The 22,783-nt window shown below is 39.0% G+C and overlaps 1 protein-coding gene across 5 annotated transcripts in view; it reads left to right on the top strand.

Moving 5' to 3' along the window:
- The first annotated feature begins 10,128 nt into the window (after window positions 1–10,128).
- LOC137298887 (cAMP-regulated phosphoprotein 21-like) overlaps window positions 10,129–22,783 on the top strand; it is a 71,627-nt gene continuing 58,972 nt past the window's right edge. For all 5 annotated transcript variants that reach the window (XM_067831246.1, XM_067831247.1, XM_067831245.1 and 2 more), the window contains exon 1: window positions 10,129–10,454. The gene's annotated coding sequence lies outside the window, so the exon portion shown is untranslated. The remainder of the gene's footprint in view (window positions 10,455–22,783) is intronic.

Below are 22,783 nucleotides of genomic sequence, written 5' to 3'. Positions count from 1 at the left end.
TTACGTTTCGTGCCAAAGAGATCAATACGTTCTATATCGGCCTGTGTGAAATAATGGGCCACCAATATGTTGCACATGACTGACAAATACCTTAACGCACCAAACCCATGGTCATGCCTGCACCTAAACCAAGAGTTTATGTGATTAATTTTGTCTTCTGTTCACGTCACCAGCAAAACAACATGCCATGATGTTATGAAAGACCTAAACATAGAAATGTATATTCGAGACTCACATAGGCGAGCACATTACACATGCGCAGTTTTGTTAAAGAGATCATCTCTCAAAAGGTCAGCTAGCTTTGACCTTTAGTAAAATCGTCAACATCTTTTCTTGCAAAGATCAGTGCTCCCGCGTCATGCAAATCTAACGACGGAACGACATGTGACCAGACGCTGAAGGTTGCAAGCTCGGCTAATTCTCGTCTGTAAGTGAAGCGGCTGCTCGTCACAACGCGCTGGCACCATCTCACGATCAATAGTCACCGGGGCGATATGACGTCACAGCTCGCGCTCTCACCAGTAGAACAATACCTTCTAAATGGTTATGACGTCATTAGTTCATATTGGGACTATCTTGTAACATTTCCGTGTTTTTCTGGGAATAACTCTTGTGAATCGGTGCCGCGTAAGTCTGAAGGTCGACATCAGAGACTGATATGGCGTGGGGCATGGGGGGCTCACGTCACACGGTTGACAAACACATTAGAAACGACTGCGAACAGGCTGGAGCTTCATTCAGAAAAACAAGACGGATAACTGACCAAATAAAACACGTGAGGTGGGATTACACTTACATTTGACCTCTTTCCTCTTGACTAACCGCATGTTCAGAAATTCGCACCCGATAATTTCACCTATGGTGTTTTCGTTATGAATAGTGTTGGTGTTAATATAGGGTTTATTCAATTAATTACCGAGATATATTACACACCTCCCAGGAACAACAAATATGGGAGGCATTGTACAAGTCCAATGATTTCGTTGCCGAGTTGACCATTGTTACACTTGCTTGACGATGCGTAGAATTAGGAAGAATAAATAATAATGGGCTTTGGCGTTTGATGCTACTGTTCATTTAATCATATGGAAACACATTTTTAATTAATAGGGATTTTTTCAAAGCTTTCTCAAATAAACATTAAGCCCAGAAGACATTTTTCCTATTTTTCTCATATTTACTCGTATATGTTCGTGTTTCCCTAAGTATGCTAAAAGCCTGCGGCAAACGTGTGTCTTTGTGTGTCGTCTGCCCAAGGACAGCGGGTGTTATTCTTCTAATAATAACCTGTGCATCTTTATTTATGTTGTTGCTGCCAAATATCAACGTGTTTACTAATTCTGACATCAAATGTCTGCCGTGACTTCACAACGTGCTGATGACGTCAGACACCTTGATCCAGTCACTGATGAGCGCACGTTTCCATTTCAGGAAATATGAAAATTGATTTGTCACCGTAATAGTTTTTAATAGATACCAGGTGTCTCATTTCAAGATAGTGGAAGAAAGGCATCATCAGCAACGAAGCTCAGGCCGACCGTTATGCTGTTCAGAGAGCTGTGCTGGAGTCAGACATTTTTAAACAGACAACGTTCAAATGGCCACGCTTATGTACATCGATCTTCTGGGTTGTGTATATCACATGTGAACAGAGCTTACTCTGTCATCATCATAAACAATGAATAATCTTCTAATCAATCATTACAGATGTTTGGAGCGCTTGGAACGTATTCACATCGCATAATCTCGGTACACAATCTGGGTCAGAATTAGGTCAGTTTAGTAAAAAATCGATTGAACATGGATCGCGGTTTTGTTTATTTACTTGTTGTTTAACGGTCATTTAGCTTTATATAACGAGTCTAGATTGCCCAGTTACTGAAATCATGACCACCGATCCAGTCATATGGAATATGATATCGTATAATCGCCCAGGTCGCGGAAGATGACCAGGTGCACGAGATCTCGTCTTACTATAAGGCTGTTGGTCATCTATATTTTTACCAGTGGCATGGTATCCGGCGATACTGGACTTGATGAACATTTCCAGGCCGCCATGAGAAATACTGTCAAAGGTGTAAAAAAGACAAAATGACACTATGCAACAATTGACTTGATAACTAACAATTTTTTTTAACATCTAGTAAATAAACTCCAAACCAATCAAACAAGCAATACAAAATAAATAAATAAATAAATAAATAAATAAATAAATAAATAAATAAATAAATAAATAAATAAAATAAGCCCAAAGCATGTAGTGGTGTGCATAGACCGGGATTTGAGAAATATTCTGAGACAATGTGAGAAAATGTTTGATGTTATAACTCTGTGCACTTATCAGTATGCCATTCAGTGTGCAATAAGCACACGTTAAACAGAATACAGGAAAGCATTTTTGGGCATAAATCTGATTATTTTAACAATATGCATTACATTTATATCTGGGCCATCAGTCGAGTGAAAAGTGTATATTTAACCGATATATACTTCATAGCATGGTTCCCAGACATACTTATCACGGTTACATGAATGTCACGGGGTGCAAAGCTTTGATCTCTTAATAATCAATTGGTAGACGCGAAAGTAGTTCAACCACCCTCGCGTGGATAAAAACAACATTTGACTATTAATGAAAGGACGTTTATGTGTAAATGACTTCAGGTTAATATTGCGAAGTGCGACTAGTATGGCGCCACACGCGAGCCCCTGCAGATACTGAAACCAGCACGGAGCGACAAACAGACGACCACATGATACATGTTTGTTTGTTGTATAACGCCGCACTCAGCAATTTTCTGGCTATGTGATGGTGGTCTGCAATATTCGACTTGGGACCAGACAACCCACAGATTGACAACATGAGCATTAAGTGGGAAGCGATGATATGAACTAAACACGTCACTGCTGGCGAGCACACGACCACGTTGAAGACACGTACATTGCTGATTTTAACTACTGGTTTATTATAGAGAAACGTCAAGTAGCACATGGCTTAGTACCATGTGTGAACTCAAACGCCTGGCCCAGTTATATTCCCTCGGACATGCCATGGCCTTTCAGTTATTCTCAAATTCGGTGCGACAAGGAATTTGGTGTCATAAGGGACCGTTCATAATTTAAGGCCGGCGTGTGTGTGTGTGTGTGTGTGCGTGCGTGCGTGCGTGCGTGCGTGCGTGCGTGCGTGCGTGCGTGCGTGCGTGCGTGCGTGCGTGCGTCTGCCTGGCTGACACGCGCTGAACTAGATATACTGATTAGTTAGTGCCCTTCACAGACGGTGGACGTAACCCTAGGTATGATTGAGACATTGAAGATAATCAATACTATTCAAAAGCATATAGAAAATCTGGTCCACATATGTCAATGAAATGTGACGTATGGTATATAGGTCAACAGGTGGGTTAAGTTTTTGAAGGTCTCGGGAATGTTTCGTAATTCCCATCTTTTTATACTACCAGCTGTTATTGAATTTGTTACCATGGACACGCATTTGTAAAAAGTCAATTTTCACGCAGTATACCGATAAAAGTGAAAACCTGGCTCAGATAAATCCCTTTTATAGGTCATCTGCAAAACCGACCATGTGTGGTCTGTGATGTTACATTGCGCCCAGACTTTGACGATGATGTCAGATGGTGAGAGGTTATATGTGTCGATCTATCTGGATTCTGGAGACCCGGGGGTCTGTCACTTAAACTGGCGTCTGTTTGTTACTACGTTTAGTTTCAATGAATACAAAAGTAGTTCGCCTTGCTATATGGCCGACGTACTGTCAAGGAGACTCACTCACTCACTGTAGATCGCTCGTGTGTCACAACGTGACACTCTATCTGTGTGTATATATACCAGATATGGATATTTTAAAACCAAGCCATATATACTACAGACATATATCCCTATTTGATGGAGGCAAACAATGATAAAAAACAAACGTTTTTCAGTTTGATGACGTATTGTGTTTGGGGGGCGGTCGGATACCCGGGTGCGATTCCTCACAGGGGTACAGTGTGTGAAGCCCATTTCTGCTGTTCCCAGTTGCTGGAATATTGCTAAAAGTGGTGCCAAAATATACTTACTCAGGCTTGTGTTTTGGATTGTTGTTTTTTCAGTTGTATTCTTTCTTTCTCCCGACAGTTTATCTTTAAACTAAAGGAATGTCATTACCATTATCTGGTTTAACTAGGCTTAGAGAAAGGGAGACGAGAGGAAGGTGGCATACATGACTTCTTATGCATCCTACACTCAAGCAGTCTATTACCCAGAGTGCAACACGACTCCAGGGTTCAACAAGTCGGTTAGGGTCCCTAATGTCAACAGATGAGGAATATGGACGCTGATCTCCGCTCTGCAAGTTGCCGCTGCTTTTAGGAAACAGGTTGGGTGAACTAATTTCTGCCCAGATCCTGTTCATGCCATTCAGTTAGGTTATTAATGCCGTATTCTTTTTGACCGTCAAAACAGCCTGGCGGGCCACCAAACCATGACCTTCAGCTCGCTGAGCTCAAATGCGTGGGAGGGAATCCCCCGCATGTTACGGAAAAGGCCGAACACAACCGAGCTGTCTCGAAGAAATCAAGCACTGTGCGAACTGCCATGTACTTGGTGAAAACAGTCACTGAGTGGGTTTACTACTCGAGAATATCGGTTCGCATGTCAAACATCTACTGCATTCCTGCATGGTGCGAATGGTATGGTAATCAATGTCAGCAAGGGACCAAAACCTATGCCTTTAGAAGTTGGTAACAGATAATACTGAATGAGATTTAGATTAAAATTCTGAAGGGCCTGATAGATACATAATGCGATGCTCTGTAGACATGTAAAATAGTGAAGAAGGGTGCTAATAACTTTAGGAAGGGTTACGATTGTTTGTGATATCAGTCTTATCATGGTAATATGTTCATGGTGGCAGACATTATGTTAAACTAACATATATGCGGTCAGTCATACAGACCCTGAAACAAATATTACCAGAAAGGTCAAGACAATTCTAGAAAACGTGGCAAGTCTAGATTTTCAAGTAAAGTATCAGAGTCCGTTTTCGTTACATTTAATTATTTTTAATACTATTTTTAATACTGAGTTTATCACTGCTTTTTACTAATGTGTTTGTTACAGACAGGTCAATGTGTTGCAGACTGACACGGGTTAGATATTGATCCATTTCTTACAGACTGATCCATGTTGCATTCTGATCTATGACTTACAGGCTGATCCATGTGTTAGAGACTAATCCATGTGTTACACACTGATACATATGTTAAAGTTTGATCAATGTCTTACAGAATGATATGTGTGTTACAGACTGACCCTTGGTATACAGGCTAGCCCGGGTGTTACAGGTTGATCCATGTGTTACAAACTGATCTTGAGTTACAAGTGTTACAGATTGACACGTGTGTTGCAGACTGATTAATGTGATACAGGCTGACCCATGTGTTATACCCTGACCCATCTGTTACAGACTGATTCATGTGTTCCTAACTGATCATGTGTTACAAGTGTTACAGGTTGACACGTGTGTTGCAGACTGATTAATGTGATACAGTCTGACCGATGTGTTACACCCTGACCCATCTGTTACAGACTGATTTATGTGTTCCTAACTGATCATGTGTTACAAGTGTTACAGGTTGACACGTGTGTTTCAGACTGATTCATGTGTTACAGATTGACACGTGTGTTACAAACTGATTCATGTGTTACAAACTGATCATGCGTTACAAGCGTTACAGATTGACACATGTGTTATAGACTGATTCATGTGTTACAGACTGACTCGTGCGTGAAAGACCGCTCCATGTCTCTCAGACTAATTCATGTTTCACACTGACGCGTCTTACATACTGATCCATGGGGTACAAACTGTTCTCTGTGTTACAGACTGACCCATGTGTTACAGGCTGATCTATGGCATGCAGACCTATCCATTAATTTCAGACTGATATATACGTTACAGGCTGATTAATATTTTACAGACTGATCGATGTGTTACAGGCCGATTCATATTTTACAGACTGATCGATGTGTTACAGACTGATCGATGTGTTACAGACTGATCGATGTGTTACAGACTGATTAATGCGTTACAAGCCGATTCATATTTTACAGACTGATCGATGTGTTACAGATTGATCGATGTGTTACAGACTGATCGATGTGTTACAGACTGATTAATGCGTTACAGGCCGATTCATATTTTACAGACTGATCGATGTGTTACAGACTGATCGATGTGTTACAGACTGATCGATGTGTTATAGATTAATATGTCACATGACATGTCTTAAAGACTAATCTATGTGTTACAGACTGATGCATGTGTTACAGACAGATCCATGTGTTACAAACTGGTCCAGTCTTACAAACTGATGCTTGTGTGACAAATTGATACGTGTCTCATAACCCGATCCATGTGCTATGCTCTGACACATGACTTACATGTTCTTCGCCCAGGTGGAAGACATACTTAACTTGACACCTTTAACAGCCTGACAAACCTAGGCCATTATCAACGCATTTGAGATCGGAACCCACGACCAGCAAATCCTGGTACAAAAAAGGGACAGAAGTCCGCCCTGCGTTCCCCAAACGCATCAAAGTCGGATCTAAGTGATCGTTTCCATTAAAAAGTGCGTTGACAGCTTGGCGCCGGTCCTCAAAACACACCGTTCACCGATGTTAAAGTATGGGAGTTGGGATCATCTAAGCATTAACATCGCTTTGTAGGACAAGTCCACTCCCACTTAGGGCTTGTTGGGTGTGTGGAGTGGGATTAAGGTGTCATGAAGACATGGGATTTTAATATTGAATGTACTCTGGCAGCAGCGGAAATTTCATGTCTACTCTGCAGACTCAATCCCAATACAATACCACTATGGATCAAGGGTTCGCCAATATATGTAAGAGACTGCTGTGATGCAGTGACTACATCTTGTTTTACGACACTGTTAGCGATGTACATATATGCAGACTCAAAGAATTATACGGGTCAGAAAAACTCATGTTTTTCCATCGTGGCCACCACGAGAAGTTTTAGGTACGTTTTGAAAACCTATCGTTGCAAAAAATACAAGGGGTCCTTTATTAAGTTTTTACTGTGTACATTAATTGGCATAGACGAGTCAGTCTTCGATAAGTACTAGTGTCAAACTACACACGTCTATTGACATATTGATCACTAGGGATTGGATTATCGTTCCTGAAGATGGCGAGGTATGATCCCACCAGCACAAACTGTTTATATCGATGGGATGAATGGATTTGTGTGTGTGTGTGTGATACCCGGCGTTGCGATGTCAGTCACTCTGACGACACAATCAGCTTAACCGCTCAAATGACACGGTCCGGTTCAGTGGCTGGCGACTATTGGTGTTTCTTGTCAAACGAGAAGTGGGGTTGTTACAACAATTATGTCATCATATGATAGTTATGTTTGGTATTTTAATAAATCGCTGGAAGGTTTGCAGTTGTATCTCGTTTTTCTTTCCATTCAGAAACCAGTCATCCATCCACCTGCCCACGTGGTTCTTAGCTTGTCTATCCATCTAGTTTATCTACCTCCCTATATAGCAAGCTGTTTATCTTTCTGCCTGGCAATCAGATTCCTTATATACATCCATCTAATATAATCTTTTTTAATGTATTTTCTTGTGTATCTACCTGTTGGTCCGTCTAGCTGACTGCCTACCCGTCTTTTCTGTCTCATTGTGTAGCTGTGCACAGGGTCATCGGGAGGCTTACCCTTAAGTTATTTGTGCTTGTTGAGCTATTCACTTGTTTATTTGTTTATCGATCGCCTTTCTGTCTCATATAATATCCATCTGTCCGCATGTCCTTTGTGTCTTATCTATCTATCTATCTATCTACCTGACTACGACATATCTGTCTCTAAAATCAACCCAGCTATCTATCAGTCAGCCTGTCTACCAGTCTATCTGCCTATCTGTATGTCTCTTTACTTGTTTATTCGTCTACCTATCTATCCGTCTACCTGTCTATTCGTCTGCCTATCTGCCTCTATCCGTCTACCTACCCACCTGTATACTGATCTACCTATTTCCTTGTCTGTTCGTCTGCATATCTATAGGTCTCCTATCCGGCTGTCTGTCTGTCAACCGATACAACTGCGTGTCAGGCTTTCTACAGACCAGGCTATTCTTCTGCCTGTCTACCTGTCTATCCGCCTGTCCATTTGCCTGCCTAACCGTCTATCTATCACCTATCTATCTGTCTACATATTCACCTGTCTATTCATCTATCTCGCAATCCGTCTAACTACCCACCTGTTTATCCGTCTACCTACCTACCTTTTTATCCGCCTGGCTATCTACCCATCTATCCGTCTACCTATCCATCTGTTTGTCCGGCTTTCTGTCCACCTGTCTAACCGTCTACCTATCCACCTGTCTATCCATTTCCCTGTCCACCTTCCTCTCCACCTATCCGTCTGCTTTTCCACATGTCTATCTATCCACCTGTCTATCCATGTCTCTATCGACCTGTCTGTATCTGCAACTCTGTCCATCTACCTGTCTATCAGTCTGTCTGTCCGACTTTCTATCAACCTGTCTATCCGTGTAACTATCCGCCTGTCTACCCGTCTGCCTATCTACATGTCTATCTATCTAAACAAATCCAATTGTATATCCCACTTTCTTTCCACTTGTCTGTCCGGCATCTATGCGCCTGCTTACCCGTCTGCACATATGTCTGTCTCTTCGTCTGCTTATCCACCTGTCTATCCATCTATCTGCCTGCTTGTCTATCTAACTGACTAAACGTTTGCCTATCCTCCTGTCTGTACGGATTTATATTCGCCTGCCTACCCGTCTGCCAATCCATTTATGTATCAGTCTGCCAATCTACCTGTCTATCCGTCTGCGAGTCAATCCGTCTTTCTATCCACCTGTCTGTCCGTCTGAATAATCCAGTATTCATTTCAACTTCTTATTCACGTATGTAGTTATCTATTCGCTCTTCTCACTACCTTTCCACCTGTCTATCTGACGTTTTAAGGCTAATGTCCGAGCTTTCTACGATGTTATACATGTACTAACTTTATGTTTCTCCTATGCTCAGATATAACGCTACGGGCACGCATACATTAGCTGATTCTAGTAGCTCGCGATGTGCAGTGATGCGATGAAACCAGCCACGCCCTTGCAGTGATTAGTCACCCGTATTTCAACAATGTTATTCGACTGAGGGTAATATTTATTTTTGTTATGAATGTACTTCATATCTAATTTCTTTAAGGTTTTTTAAAAATTCAATGCTAGTTCTTCAAAATAACGATGTCCGGTGTTGCTGCTTGTGGGAACTGCTATTCGTGTTTTATTATGCAGATTTAGACCGTTGCGTGTAATAGATGGCGTGCTTTACATGGAATCAGTCATGTTTGTTGCTACGGGCGTTCATTACAATATACATTGTATAAACTTATCGTACACACGGACCCTATTATAGAACTCCTTGGTGAATCGTACCCCAACGTCTTTATCACTTTCTCTCCAATATCCACGCTTAAGACCGATGTCACTCTAGGTGTGTATTGAGTCTAGATTATGTAATACATCCATGTGCGTGCGCTCGTGTGTGTGTGATATGGTGGAAGGTGCACTGCGATTATTAAGCAGTCCATATGTCTTAACATATGATGATGCAAATTGCTGTTGGACGACAATACGTTTGAAGGTTACTGTGATGACACAAACAAGAAATAGTTATTCGGTAGTGATGAATTTAAAATACAGTTTTTGAGTAATTTCTTTCCATTGCCAGACAGCTGTATTTAAAAACAAATGCATTGCATCACTGGAAACAATCTCACGTCCCACACATGTACATATTGTTACTTTTATCAATATTGTTTTTTCAATATCGTCTTTAAATTTTGTTTTCGCCATATAAACATATTTGTAAGATATATTTACAAAGCAGGCTTGGTGAAACAGACACTGCAATCGATGTTCAGATTCTAATATAAATGACATTATAATAACAGCTTTGGAAATGCTTAATTTCGCCGAATCCGATTTCGAGAATACGTTTATGAGATACGAACTGGCTACTGTTTGGAGCAAGCGCCCCCACAGCAAAGCTCATGATGTCACGCGCGTGAACGCTACTTCCTGTGACGTCACAACAGCACTCGCCTGCCATTTTTCAGTGAGAAAGGCACATCTATCGTACCAGCCAGGTATTCTACTTTCAGGCCAGGATTTGTTGGCCTTTCGGACCTCGTTTTACCATGACAGAAAGTGACAATGTAAACAGAAGAAATTTAACACAATTGTGTAGCTTCTAACACCTTATTTCCCTGACAGTCCCTCAATTTTCCACACCGATTTTTACCGGAGAGTGCATGCTTCACATTGAAAAAGTGCATCATCGGATCACATAAACTTCGATTTAGGAGAAAATCCAAGGCGGATTGCAAAGGGCAGTTACAGGTAATTATTCATCATCCGAGAGTCCGAATCTATTCAGTTAGTCTAAAGTGAACGTTTGTGCCGCTGTCAGGTGAGCGTTAGCGCAAGAAATATCAACAGCCAGCGTTGTTGAGGTGTTCGCTGTCACATGGCATTTCTTTTTATTTCATAACTTCATGTATTGTCATGTTTTTTCCCTGTGTACCTTCACAGGTACACACTTGTCTCAAAATAAAACTTTCCTGCATTATTTCTTTGGAAAATAATGTAACATTCGCTCGGTGCTTGATTGTAACGTGAGATTTTAAATGTCAACTTGAGATTTTATGTTTACTTCACTTCAGTGTAAGTGCTTTGCCATGTGTTTACATGCACAAGTTCATGAACTGAAGACACTACCATCGAATGACCCTGTTCTGGTTTGTGATCATTCACCAGAACACCACACTTGAATTGGAATAAAAAAATAAAAGTACCACACCAAGTAATATTTCCCCTCAGGTGTTCTCAAAATCATGGTGATGGAGCTGCATCACAGGTCATTTACTGACCAAACTCTCCTTACAACATAAAGTATACTTGTAACATAACCTTATTACAGTGTCTGTATGACAGTGTATGTGGTATCAATCAAATGGACAAGCACCAAAAGAAGCAAGGCAGTTTGGTAAAGCAGACATCCAAATTTGTCTAGTCCAGATGATTGTTGCCATCAACACCAACCAGCTAAACTTGACAAGAAAGATAATTTTTTTAATGTTGTGTTTTATACTCCTCGAACTGTATTATTTTGTATTCTGTAGTTTGCTTGCCATAGTGATTTGACTTGATTTTCATGAGCCATTTGTGACTATTAATCCAGATTGTTCATTAGAGCCTGATGATGTTCAAATCTTGGAGAAACATAAAAATTGAAGTTTTTTTTTCACAACACCAGTGTTCATGAATGGTGTTTCACAGTAACAGGACATTGGGTCCTGTAAGTTTCATATGGTTGTCTGACCCACTGAAAATTCACAGGACCCACAGAATAAAATTAAACACACATTTCAGATTTATCAGTTCTCATTATTGGCATTGAAATTATTAACATTATGTAATGACAAACAATTTAAACATTAATTTATTATTAAAAGTGAACAAGTGTCACATGCCACAAATAACAACTTCAGACAAAGTTATTGTGATATGTTCTGTCAGACACTGGAGCCAGCAGGTTGAGGACTTCTGTCTGACCGTTGGCAAATCTGCCGGATTTGTCAAAGGGACAGACACTATTCGTGAACACTGCAACACTGCTTGTACATGCCTTAAGAGGCTTCTCTTAGATTGGGTAATTTAGTAGTAAACTTTGAACTCTAAACAGTCTAACTGATCAGTTATGATGAAACTATTACTCAAGATAGTAAAGCTATTGTAGCAGGGCGTGGAGCCATCCCAAAGATGACATCCTTACCTTGTGAGCTTGCTGATGGGGTTAACCTCTTTGGTCATGTGGACAAGGCGTCTGACTTCGGATCAGAAGGTCCGTCGTTCGAATCCCAGCACATGACTCTGACATTTTGTGGCCGCTACATTGGCGCCCAATGTGGGGCTGAGCAGGTTCATATCAAATTTGAACAAAATAAGCCTCAGTACCCAACTATGTGACCTGGGACATGCCTTCTGTTGACGGGGGAGTATGTAGCAGGGCGTTGAGTCATCCCAAATATGACATCCTTACCTTGTCAGATAGCTGACGTTAACGTCTTTGGTCATGTGGACAAGGCGTCCGACTTCGGATCAGAAAGTCTGTCGTTCAGTTCCCAGCACAGGACTCGGAAATTTTGTGGCCGCTACACTATGAAATACTTTTCAACCTGCTGGTATATGACATCATAAAGCATTGCAATTTTCCTTGCAGTTACAGCTAAGTTTCAACATGCAGACTAAAATATTTCGGAATAGACTGCATTTTTGTTCAAATGGGAGTAAGATGGTTGAGGATAAATGCTTGCAGTTGTCATTCCCACCCCTTGTGGAATATCATACTGAGACTGATGAGAACTAGAATAATTATTTCCCTTGCATTCTTCAGAATGTGGAAAGTTTGTATGCTGTGAGGTATATGCTTGAGTATTTGAAGAGTGCCGGTGGAAGTTTTTATTCAACTCGTGCCATACGTAAGTCCCAACACTTTCAATGTTTAATTTAACCTTACTAGGTTTTTAAAACATACCATTTTTGTTCCTACAATTGCCAGCAGATGAAGGGATGGTGAAAGTCTATCTAGGGTCCATGCAAGTAGCAAAGGCACTGAAAGTCCCCTTAGTCCCTAGTATGGTGATCTGCCTTCAGTTGTTGGCGATCTATAGACTGTTTTTATATTGTATTTTTATTAAGATAATTTAGATTTTCACACTAGTTACAGTTATATTTGTGATATTCTAGTTAATTGTAATGTCCGTCGCTGACAGGTATTTATGATTTGCCTTTACTTATTGTGAAATTATAACTTTACTCACGATATGGCCCAAAACGTGCGATGATCACATCGTCAAAGTAAGGTCAAGGGGAACTAGGAGTGAGCCATTTTTGATCCCAGCATGTGCGATTCAGTTATTTCAAAATCCACATGGTTTGTCTATGTATAGTTTGATGTACATCAATCTAGCAGCCAGTGATTGGCATCACTGCACAGGAGAATGTCTCATTGTTGCACTTGGTACTGATTAGGTCGTCTTGATCTAGTCTTATGTGATCCAGCTTAGGTGGTATGGTCTTCCCTTAAATATACAGTACCTTCCATGAGAAAATGTCTTATTTCATAGGTGTGCTTTATTAATACTGATGTCATTGAATTCTACACTGTTTAATTTGAACAAGAAGAATCATTACTGACATGAATAATGTTTTGAAGAGTAGCAGAAATGCTTGATGGCTAAACCTGAATAATGTCCAATAAGATTACCAGGAATCCTGACTACTTCCTGGTTCCTGGATATTGTGAGATACAACATAGATCATTGCACTTAGGATATCACTTTCGTTATCTCTGTTTTGCGAGATATCTGGATTGGAAGCATTGTGTGTTGCTGATTTTTAGTTAATGCTATTGCTGTTAAATATGTGATTGCTTATACTTGTAATGAAAGGGAAGCTCCACTCCATTTCACTACTGGCATAAAAAACCTCCAGGAAGAAAAGTGATTTGTAAAGGAGGTATCAGGTTTAAGAGCAAAGGTTATGTAATATATACTGATGTCCCATACAGTTAACTGATCTCATAACTTGATTACCTGAGTTGACGTTAATTGTGGAAGATTCATTACCATGCTTAAAAGAATATTTGTACACAAATGTACATGTGTTACAACTTACATCATTGTTGATACACACAACAGGTTTCAATATCTGTTATTAAAGAACTTTGTGGCATGGAGTATGGCTCTACTGGAATTTGTCATTGAACTAATCACTTGAATAAAATATTAAGATTGTCTCATTTCAGGCAGTAGAAATATCCTTTTGCAATTTGATACACAGCACATTTGCTGGCACTTCATGGAAGATATATGGAGCATGCATCAATGAGGGCATGTGGTAAAAGTATGTCAGGTTATCAGGAAACCGGTCATAGATGCCTTCATTGATGGTTTGGCAATTTCAAATGGTATCATGAACTTACAATAGATTCTTGCTATCTGCCACTAGTTATGTTGCACACTGGATTTCAGAAGGAATTACATTTACATTCAGATATAAATCTAATTCTCTAACAGGAAAAATATCCAAAGTGAAATTTTAACTAACTTGCAGTGAACTATGTATGTGATAGTTGTTTGAAGTGATAGTAGTGACGTGATTTTAATTACATTTCCGTTGCCAAGGCCAAGACATGGAAGCCCGTCATGGATGTATTGGTTTCTGCAGGGGGTGTTAAGATGTCAGTATTTGTATGTTTAGATTGATCTTTAATGTTAGAAGCAGTGGTCGCAAGAAAAATCCCAAACCAGTGAAATGTCATTAAAATGAACTCTATATAATTCATGTATGATTTAAGACTGTTTTTAGATCATGTCTTCAGTTTAGTTGGGCATTTCGTCAGATGGTTTGTTGGTTTCAGTTTCAATATTTGGGAATGATGAAACAGTTTGGCCTGGTCAAAATAGATATGCTTATTTTTAGGGATCTATGTGAATGCTAAAAACATGAAAAGGAGATCAGATATGTATATTTCTCGATGATTCCTACTAATATTTTTCTATGTGGCATTTTGAGTAGATCCTTTTGCCATGTCCAAGGTTCCATATCCTGTGGTTTTTCGTTCTTATGCTGTAAACCCTCAATTTGCATTAAGCTTGTTTGTTAGGATTGAAAAATACATTATATGTTAGCTGATTATCAGATTAGCAGTGATCCTTAAAACAAAGAACACGTTGATTAAACAATTGGAAAGTTGGCACTACTTCACAAAGCAAGGTATGCTAATTTAATTTCTAAAATTTCGCGTTCATTTTTATGTTGACTTTAATTACTGTTGTGCTTTTTTCCATCATCTGAAATAACAACAAAATAGTTGTTTATGATTGTTTTAATGACTGAAGTGGGTAAGTGTCAGATATTTTTGCAAGTGTTTTGTTGTGTTCATAGCCATATGACTTATTATTTCTTTGGTGTTAAATACAAACATTCAGCATTATTTCAACTATATGGTGGTAGTCTGTAGATAACCTATTCTGGTCCAGACAATCCAATGGTCAACATCCAGAGCATTGACCTAAAAAACTGGATAGGATGACATGTTGTCAACCAAATTAACTACTAGTCTGGTGGCCCACTCCCATTAATCAAGCATGGGTTGCTGAAGACCATAAATCTATAGATCTTAAAGAAATCAACAACCCTTGACCATTTGAGCTCAGATATTTTGTTCATATCCCAAGCAACCAGTCAAATATCTGTAGCCCAGTAGTGTGCATATGAAAATATCTTTTATCTTATTTAAGTCAAGAATAGATTCAAATGTTCATAAATGTATAAACTAACTTGGAGTTACACTAAATGTTCCAATCCAAGTTCAGTAGTAGTTCAGTAGTAGTATGGACAGTACTGTAATGGTGTCATGTGCTGTTAACAACATTGACATGAACTTTGCAAAATCACAGATAGATGCATCCTCGATATCTCCAGGGTATACGTTCCGATAAGTCTCCACTATACCCTGAATGCATCTATGGCTAAATTTATTACCTCCCTTGGCTGACTTTTTATCCAATCAGGTGTATACGCTGGGAAGCTGAGTGAGCCAATCACGACACACTTACGGTTTTTAAATTATCTAACCGATTAAACTTGGCAAAACAAACCATGCAGGGCTTCTCTGAAAGAGGCAGAAGGAGAGCTTGCATATATGTTTTTTGAAATTTCGGACCTATCAATGTGTGTGTATGATTTCTCATAAATCTGAGTCGCACTGCGAACAAACCTTCGCGGTTGCAACCGCTATCTTTATTGACACTTTCAGGTTCAGTTGTAACGGCGGCTTAGCTGATTGGCTGATTGTGAGGATGCGAGCCAGTAAAGGGAGGTAATAAATGTTTTTGACCGAGCCATAGATGCATCCAGGGTATAGTGGAGACTTATCGGAACGTATACCCTGGAGATATCGAGGATGTGATAGTTGCTGGCAAGTAGCTATTAAGATATGTATTTGTTGAATATTGAATGCAGATATCATTATGATCAACTTGGGTACCAGTGCTCCAGATAAGCTGCGTATTTGCGTAAAATATGCTATAGAAAAGTTGAAACATGCAAGAAAAATAAATGCTAGCGTATGAAAAAAACACACTAAATATTATCATAATTAAATGATTATAAGTTCACTGGCCATTGGAGTACCATGGGTTGAGGTACCCTTGATGTTTATGTTCCCTGAGTCTGAGGGACCAGTGAACAATGTGTTTATCTTATCAAACACCTCAATGTTAATTTTGAACTGTTTAAAGCATGAATATCGGATCGTACACTTCAACCAACCTGAGTGAATCAGAGGATTCAAATCTTGCATCTAGCTGTTTTTTCCTGTAGGTATTGTCTTAGGTAAGTCGCCATGATGTAACTCCCCTTCTTATAATTCACTACTTTTGAATGTTTTGTCAAAATTTATTTATTAGAATGCGAGGCAATTTATTCGTAGCTATTGCTAGATATGGCAGACGGCACAAATAAAACCCAACAGATTTAGAGTTATCTCCCTTCCATCCATTTGCATCTGTAAAACATCAGTAATTTCCGTGCACCATGCATGATGCAATGTTATTTGAGATAACAAAAACGAAGTACGGAATGAGTTCCTATTGGCCGTGGGGTGTATTGCAGCTCAGAAGAGCACTCAGCCAAACAGACAGTAACATTTATGTGTCAAGATAACCATGTTTACGCTGTGGTCCACTATATGGTTGCCATGCATGAAGATGGGCAGAGCGGAGGCGATTTCGAATGGTTTGGGCAGTCACTCGACTTCCAAACAATACATTCCCAGTGGATGTGGAGTGACAAACATTACGCAAATGACATAAGACAATCTGTCTGTCTTCTGCATGTGACGTCACACGTGGTTGACCAGGACGGGGGTGGTCAGCTGTGGTGCCAGTTTGATGGATACGTGTCTGGAGATTATGGATGGTCTGTCGACTGTATCCCATAATCCTCGCAACATCAGTGACAGACGTTCCTGTATTCAGCATTCCAATGGCATGTTCATTCTGAATGTTTGACAGTCGTTGCATTGCAAATTAACGAATAATTAACCATAAAACCATGTTTTTCTGAGATGACACTCTTCTCTGCTACGGAGATAATCAATTGCACGTGTGTCAATAGGTCATGTGACTTGTGGCACGTGGAAACGCGATTTTAGCGTGGAGTGCTCTCCCCATTTCTACGCAGGCCTGACCAGTAGAATGAATATGTGACATAATGCCCTTGACAATGCATTTAACCATAATCACAACAAGAACTCTTTCAAGAAAAGTTTCAAAACACTATTATAAAGCTGTATTAGCTATAATTTGGCATTGTTGGATGGATTTTGTCTAAATCATCCCCCACAGCGCATGTAGTGTGAAGCAGTGGATATAGTATGAGACTGTCAGTCTGGAATATCAAATATCAGATATTCAAATTGGAATATCTTAAGAACCATTCACTACATTCTTTTCATATTTGGTACCTGGGTTCTTCATAGTAAAAGACAGGCTGCAGTCAGGTTTGGTGACCTTTGCCTTCATTTCAAGGTCACAAGGGGACTTAAACATTTTACCCGAGTTATCTCAAGAACCATTACCAGAATGTTCTTCATATTCAGCATCAAGCTTATTCCAGGGAAGGTGCAGTGCCCAAGTCGAGTTTGGTGACCTTCACCTACTCTTCAAGGTCATGGCGACACTTTGAAGATTTCAACATGTCAGCGAGATAACTCAAGAACCTGTTCACTGGATTTTCTTCACATTCAACATCAAGCTTCATCTAAGGAACGTGCAGGGCCCAGTAGATTTTGATGACCTTTACTTATGTTCAAGGCCACGAAGACACTTTGATGATTTCAGCATGTTCACCTGCATGTTAAGCTTGTCAACACGATATCTCAAGAACTGGTCACTGGATTTACTTATTTATTACCAAGCTTTATCTTGGGAAGGTGCATTTAACTTCATCTTAAACTGCTACCTTCATTTTCATTACTTTTAAAGTTTAATTTTATGATTTGTGGCAGATGATTATGTTACCTTAGTGACAATGCTTGTTTTATTATTGAATTGAAAATCTTGCATCTGTTGTACTTATTTGAAATGAATACCTAGATCATGGATGTAGATACCCACTTGAAAATGGAAATTTCCATTTAGTTTCAAAAGTACGGGTATCATACCCACAATGTAAAAAGCTTATCTGGAGCTCTGGGGGACTTATTTCATTGAAATTTGAACTTTACATGCTCAGCAGCAAGCCGACAAACTGCCTTTGTAGTGTAGTGATTAGAGCGTCCACCCAGAGAGCAAAAGGACACGGGTTTGATCCCCAACCATGTCATACCAAAACAGGTTAAAACATGATACTTGTTGGTTCCTGCCTTGTGCTTGGCGTTGATGGTACAATGATTGGTCAACTCTGAGTCAGTTTAATGTGTCAGAGTTGGGTATTCATGCTTAAGGATGGCGTGATATCTCATTCTCAGAGAACAAGCACTATAATTTAAAAGCATAAAACCAGCCTACCTCTCAGCTAGTACAAGCAGCCATACATATACATGCATGGACATTGCCATATGAATGAAATATTCTGAAGTTCGTCGTTAAAGCCTATTTCACCTCACCTCAAGGTCACAAATATTCACTTTTGTACCAATCAGTGACTAGGAGCCGAAGTAAAGTAAATATCCAAACTTTAGCTAAAAGAGTCAACCGAATATGTCATCCAAAGATTTTATTGCTTGGGGTCTTCTCCATTGATACCTGGATTAATATAAGGCTTACAATTAGGACTACATAACCTTCATGCTTAGGCTTTTAACACTGCTTGTAATCTGAAGCCTTGTTGGGATACCATGACGGACAGGATTGCTTATTGAGATATTGTACTTCAACACTATTGCCATTATTGGACTGGACCTTACCAGACAGATAATCAACAGGTTTCACTTTCATTATCTAAATGCAGTAGTTTACTCTCCTGATCATTAGGTGAGTGGCACTAATTACATTGATTATGGTATACCAAAGTGAAACAAGATCAACTATCAGCAAGTAAGCACCCAGAACTTGTACACAGAATGAGAAAGTCTTCTTGGAGACCGTTGATTTAGTCTTGGTGAGGTTTGTCATGCCCTTTGAAGTTTCTGTTGTCTGAAAACAGTTCCTGCCCTGAAACGGTGCCATTCTGAAACTAATATCAATGTCTTTTCAGTCAATGCTGTGTCTGGGATAGACTGCTTACCAGCTGGTTACATTCTATTTTGTCTACTTTCAGTTATCTCCTGACAACTGTAATCTAATGTTAACAGTGGCATGTGGCCTTATTCACTTACTCTATCTTTCTATAATCTCTTGGATAGTGAAATGGTACTTTGTGATGCACAACTTCAGATACAGTGGAACTTCGGGACCTGTCAGTCATTTCAGGTGGTGGGCCAGTTTCAGAGACTTCTGATGTACAAGTGTATAAAAAATAATGACCACTTGAATACATGTCATATTTTTATGTGAATCCTTATATAAGAAAACATGAAAACTGTTATACACAAAGACAGCATGAGTGAGTTTTATGCCACTCTTAGCCATATTCCAGCAATATCATGAGAAGGAACCCCATAAATGGGATTAACACATTGTACCCCTTAGCAGAATCGAACTCAGGCCTTTGGTGTGACGAGTGAACACTTTAACCAATGGGCTTCCCCGCAGTCCAAACACATGAAAATGTGCATTGTTTTCTGTTGCTTTTAGCAATATGTATGGTATATCACAATGGGCTTCACACCTTGAACCCACATGAAGAACTGAACCCAGAAATATGCCATAACTGCTCCCTAACATGTACAAATGTCACCCTTAGATTGCTTCAGTAGAGTTTGCTTAATATGCTATGACAAGTTTTACCAACAGTGCTTGATGATTACTTTTATTAATGATAACAATAGGAAAGCTAACATAAAGGACGACATAAACAAAAGGGGGGTCTAGCAAAAGAACAAGTTACTAAGTCAGCTTCCCAACTGATCAAGATAAATTATCTACAACAGGAATTCCAAGCTAAGCCTTCTGAAGCATAGATGAAAGGTAAAATATATAATTCATGTTTTAAAGCATTGACATTTTTTCAGAACTGTACATACAAGCTTATGACACGTAAGCTTAACATTACACAAAAAGTGTTCAGGAAAATTATTCTCAAAAATGGTTATGTCCAACTGTCCAAGTTTTTAAAAAAGCAATGGTATGGAGAATAGTGAAGAAAGGAAACACTTTTCTATTTAGACAAACAGTAGTAAAGATTAAGAAACAATTATCACAGCTACATGTATTTCAATCGTGTAACATTTACGCAATATTATCACGAAAATATTTGCCAGACTGTGCAAAGAGTGCTGACAGACAAACATCTATCTTCAGTAGATTTCTTATGGCTACTAACATGGCTGATAAAAAGAAATACTGTTTTGAAAAGGCTGGCATTTTTCTGTTTAACAATTGTTTCATTGCAAAGCTCAAGAGTTTTATAGACCAGACTTACATGCTACTGACACTTATCTTGGGACTAAATAGTCTGTCGTTAATGGAACCTCACATTCAGGTTGGTTACTACAGAATTCAGATGCTTTATATCACCTCTACAAGTGGGACCAGCCATTTATAAGAGGATTAGGAGTGTGTCATGAAAAATAATAATTCAACATTGAAAAAATAACAACATTTGTTTGTATTTTGTCTTTTCAGGGAGGGTCGTGCAAATATCCATGCAGGTTATCCATCCATCTTCCTATGTTCACCTTGTATTCATGTTTTCTTGGTATGTCCCTACAAGCTCAAATAACAAATCGTTGTGAAGAATTGGACATTTTGCTTTCAGATGTTTTGAGTATATTCATAACATCCCCTGTTACAATAATACATTTCTTTGGAAATAAATCAGATGACAGCGACTGTAGTAGTTGTCTGAAATACGTTTTATTAACTCAACCAAATGTTCTCTTCAGTATTTTACACCCTGAAACATGATTGGTTGACTCTGAAATAATATGTAAACTGTGCTTGTGATCTCAAAGGTAGCGATGTTATTACAGAAGAGTCTCTAAACCTGTTAAACAATGTTTCCAGTTATTGTATTTTCCTTGACCTTTTATGACAGGGGCAAAAAGTTTTATGCACAAGGAGAAATTGTTGGCTTTTGTTGTAGTTTTGGTGGGTTAGAGTGGAAATGAAATCTCATCATTTGTTAGTATTGGAAATGGTCATTGATGCCCTAAATGTATTGACATTTGTGTTGATCACAAGGACCTCTTGACTTCTTGATTGATTTCAATCACTTTTTTCCGTATGCAAAAGTGGTGTCACATCACTTGTTGTAAAACTGTACTAGTGGCTTTCATTTCATTACATTGCTTTTGAATAATATGAAGGTAGCTTTAATCAGTTCTTTAATGCTATAAAATGCCATTCATAGAATTACAGGAATCACTTAAATCTGATTGATGATATCATTTCTGAATTGTATTTTGTTCATTTTGATGATTCTGTTTGGATATATTTCTGAATCATTAATAAGTATTGAATGTGTTATACTGAAACTGGAGAATGCTGATATTTTAATTGATTTTTATCTGTAATACTTTTTCATATCTTTTAGCCCATCTTCAAATATCACTGTCACATAAATGAAAAATATATACAAAGAACTGGAGAAAATTTAACTCACTGTATCCAGTCCACGCCATGATGATTGTGTGGAGTTCTAACAAAATTTCTTTAAATGAGCCTATCTTCATCACCCTATTTTTCACTGTATAGGAGAGCTCTTCATATTTGTCAATTTTCACTCAGTGCTCTTATTAGTCTTAATTGTTTTTATACACATCTCAGATGCTGTCTTGTGTTCCATTCATCATCTCTTATGCAGACTGATGACATAATGTCAGAGATATGAACTGGAAAGTACACAAAGTTATTAATGCATCTTCGCTAAAATACAACAGAACATTGATGTATTACTTTGCTGTTAAAGCCATTTTATAAGTGCTTGTAATATACAGTAGGTCAAAATAACACTGGGTTGAAGTTCTCTTAAGCCAACCATGCTATTGTAGGAATCCTTTTGACATTACTTTTCACAAAAGCTATTTAATCCAATTTACTTCAATCTCATGGATCATATTTGGATTTTCCAGTATGTATTAAGTTTCAAAATCATAAATAAGAATTGTATTACAATAAATGAAGCAAAACTAAAAGCAACTTGTGAAAATTTCTTTCATTGCAGTATTTGAAAACAGATTAAATCTATCAGAAGCCATCAGAGGGGTACACAAAGTACGCAGTCTAGACTACCAGTTGTCCGACTTTCATTTTTGTGGAAGTCGCGGTGGCTGAGCGGGCTAGGCGGCTGACTTTGTGTGCTGGCGATTAGGTGCCTGACTCTGAGGGTGCGGGTTCGAATCCCGGATGGGACTCAACCAAAAAAAAGTACTAGAATTTGTACTTTACCAAGAAAGTGAAATCCCAAATATGACATATGTTGTGATTTCAGCATGTTTCTTTCTTGATTTACATTTTGTTTCAAACAGTTGGAACATATGTTTTTGAGTGAATATG

Source organism: Haliotis asinina, chromosome 10 (genome assembly GCF_037392515.1).
Source record: "Haliotis asinina isolate JCU_RB_2024 chromosome 10, JCU_Hal_asi_v2, whole genome shotgun sequence".
Taxonomy (NCBI): domain Eukaryota; kingdom Metazoa; phylum Mollusca; class Gastropoda; order Lepetellida; family Haliotidae; genus Haliotis; species Haliotis asinina.
The sequence above is the reverse complement of the archived record's forward strand: the minus strand, read 5'-3'. Positions and strand labels throughout refer to the sequence as shown.